The 3,530-nt window shown below is 44.9% G+C and overlaps 1 pseudogene; it reads left to right on the top strand.

The window, feature by feature from the left end:
- Positions 1-1,462: 1,462 nt before the first annotated feature.
- Positions 1,463-1,576, top strand: LOC118586500 (annotated as a pseudogene).
- The last annotated feature ends 1,954 nt before the right edge of the window (positions 1,577-3,530 follow it).

Below are 3,530 nucleotides of genomic sequence, written 5' to 3'. Positions count from 1 at the left end.
TGGTTTTGTTCTGGCTCTTTTACCAACCTTTCCAGAAAAATCCTCACACCCAGCTTCCTATCGAGGATGGGATTCCAGGCCAGTTAATGCCCCACCCTGCCCAGGCTTGAAACTCAAGCGAGTTCTCCTGAGTTATCGGATATGTCTGTGAAGCCAGCAGACATATTCATGTTGCTCCAACTTCTGCATATTGCACATGCCAATATTGACCATGTGTTGTCTGTGGACAGGCAGTTCTCAATTGCCCACTCAAATGGCAGTGAGCATTGGCACACAAAATTCAAAACAGCAGATGATCATGAAAGATGGCTCTGGATAGCTGTCCTTGGAATGCAATTGGTGATGCCTGTTAATATAGATTTCTTCCACCACAGATTCACTTGAATGAAAATTGGCTTGTAGTCTGCATCTCCTGACTACTGAATATAGTAAGATGGGCACATGCTGGAGAGACTCCACCTGAGATTAAATCAAGTAGAAAAGGGAGATTTGTCTTCACAATCTGTATAATGGAGGCTGGGGGCTGAGTTAGTTACTTCAGAAACATGCTTAGGTTTCTCTTTCTCTTTCAACAGATACTTATCTGCAATTCCCGAACTGAGCCTAAGGCTTTTTTCACACTGTTTTCTTATCTGTAAAAAAGCGTGTGTGTGTGTGTGTGTGTGTGTGTGTGTGTGTGTGTGTGTGTGTGTATTTTATTGTCACAACTAATATAGGATCCTGGTGCATTTGATCTGAGTAATTTTACTGGCCAAAGCTTAATAAACTCCACATATATAATTTATTAAGTCAACTTGCATTAAAATAGTGACAATGGTTGTCTAACAGCCGAGAGGCTGAGAACACAGTCCTTGTGGCTGGATGCCTGAGTAGTCAGTAGTCTCAGAGTGGCAGGCTCACAAGACTGAGTCCCTGGGCAGTACCAATCTGGTCCCCCAAACCTGGAAGGTTGATGGACCTTGTCCTTAGTGCATGAAGGAAACTGGGAACACTGGTTTTGTTATCAGCGAAGGAATCTGCAGCAGCAGCAGCAACAACAACAGGGTACATCAGCTCTGCACCTAAAAGGAAAGCCAGTGAACAAAAGAAACAAAAGGCAATAATCTCCTGCCGGCCTTTCATGTCGGGCTGTTACCAGGCGCTGCTGCCCACAGTCAGGGTTGGTTTTCCCACATCAATTAATGAAGTCAGGACAATTCTTCAGGTGAGAGTCAAGAGTCAGGAGATTGTAATTTGTAGCAAAATTGACATTAAAATCAACCATCACAAACCACCCCTTGTCTACTTGACACACAAACGTTTCACTTTAAAAACCATAATATGCGGGTTAGGGATTTAGCTCAGTGGTAATGAGTGCTTGCCTAGCAAGCGCAAGACCCTGGATTCGATCCTCAGCTCAAATAAATAAATAAATAAACAAACAAACAAATAAATAAACAAATAAATAAAAACCATAACATGCATCGCTTCTTGGCCTTTTGGCTAAGATCAAGTGTAGTATCTGTTTTTATCAGTTTAATATCTGATAAGTTCTCTATACAAGGGGGGCAGGGACCATAACATGCAGGCATCCATACTTACACATAAATGAATAAATAAATCTTAAAACCCATAACCTTGGGCTGGAGAGATGGCTCAGTGGTTAAGAGCACCAGCTGTTCTTCCAGAGATCCTGAGTTCAATTCCCAGCAACCACATGATGGCTCACACCATCTGTAATGAGATCTGGTGCCCTCTTCTGGCTTGCAGGCATACATGCAGGCAGAACACTATACATAATAAATAAATAGATTTTAAAAAATTTTCTAAAAAAAAAAAAAACCATACCCTTGTCCTCTAAGTTTCATGTTTCCAGTTCAAAAGATCCCCCCCCCCATCTTTAAAATTCCCAATACTTTAAAAATCTCAAATCTCTTAGCTGTAATCTCCTGTGGACATCAAAACCATGTCACATGCTTCCTTGCTCCAAAAGGGAAGAGCCAGGTGTGCTGGCTGCTCCTGGTTGTCAACTTGACCACATCTGGTACTAAAACCCAACAATGGAGGGCACACCTTTGAGGAGGTTTTTGCTTCATTTGAAGTGGGACGGTCCACTTCTGATCTGGATCTTTGAGTTAGGAAGACACCCTTTTGATCTGTATCTTGGGGTGGGAAGACACACACCTTTAATCTGGGCCACACCTGTATGAGGATGTGGAAGAAGGCAGCTTTTGGTCTCTGCCTGCTTGCCCTCACCTTGCCAGCACATCCACTCCTTCGCTGGCATGGAGCTTACTTCTTCAGGATTCCAGCATCTACTGAAGACCAGCTGAGACATCAGCCTCATGGACTAAGCCAGTACTGGATTCTTGGTCTCCAGAACATGAGGAACTGTATTAAAGGGTAGCTGCTACATTAGGAAGGTTGAGAACCACTGCTCCAGATTATAGAAAACCCTGATTTTCTATATAAAACCCTAATACACCAGGGCATAAAATAAATCACACTTAAGCAAAAATAAAGTCCCTCCATGTAAAAAGCTCAGTGTTGAGGACTGGTCATGGTGCCATACACCTTTAATCTTAGCACTGGGTAGGTGGAGGCAGGTGGATCTCTGAGTTTGAGGCCAGTCTGGTCTACATAGCAAGTTCCAGGCCAGTCAAAGCTGCACGGTGAGACCTTGTCACAAAACAAACAAACAAAAACACCTCAGTGTCGAATGTCTGAGACTCATCATCTTCCGGAAGCAGAAGAGCTCTGTTAGTCCCACCCACCTCCCTGGCTCTGCCATCCTGGTCACGTACAGCTCATCTTGTAGGTCAAGCCAGCTCCACCACACTCGCTGCTGTCCTTGGCAGACAGCGCATGGTTTCCATGGCTCCAGTGTTTTGTGGTCTTCACAGCAGCTGAGGTGGTTGCACTTTTTACCGATGGCTTCATCCGGCCTTTTATCAGGGTCTCCAACCCTGCACACAGTGTGAACCCCAACCCTGCACACAGTGTGAACCTTCAGCTACCCCAACCCTGCACACAGTGTGAACCCCAACCCTGCACACAGTGTGAACCTTCGGCTACTCTCATGACTCCTGTGTGTGCTCAAAACCAGTACCAAGGGGGGAGACGCTTGCATATTTGCCAAGTTCTGCTGTGAGCTCGATGTCCACACACCCTCGACCCCCTGAACCTGGGCACTGCCCTTGAGGAAGCACTTCTCAGAAGGATGTGCCTCAGTCATCCTGGTCTCTTATTCATCACAGCTGAGTTTTCAGCCCCAGCTAATCAGCAACATATCTCATTTCCAAGGTTTCTTAATTGAAAATACATCTCATGAACATCCCTGATAGAGTTTTTGAGGGGATTCTCAAATGTCACAAGCCAGGCCTCCATCACCAGCGTTTCCTTCAATCACCTTCCAAGTCCCCACGGAACAGCTTTTTAACCTCCAAATACTCAGTAGCTTTTCCAGATCCAAGTTCCAAACATATCCACATTTCTCCCCAAAACAACGTAGCCGTGTTTACCACAGCAACAGCCATACTCTGGGACCTTGC

This window comes from Onychomys torridus, chromosome 6 (assembly GCF_903995425.1).
Source record: "Onychomys torridus chromosome 6, mOncTor1.1, whole genome shotgun sequence".
NCBI lineage: Eukaryota > Metazoa > Chordata > Mammalia > Rodentia > Cricetidae > Onychomys > Onychomys torridus.
Note: the sequence above shows the minus strand (reverse complement) of the source record. Positions and strands in the feature narration are given on the sequence as shown.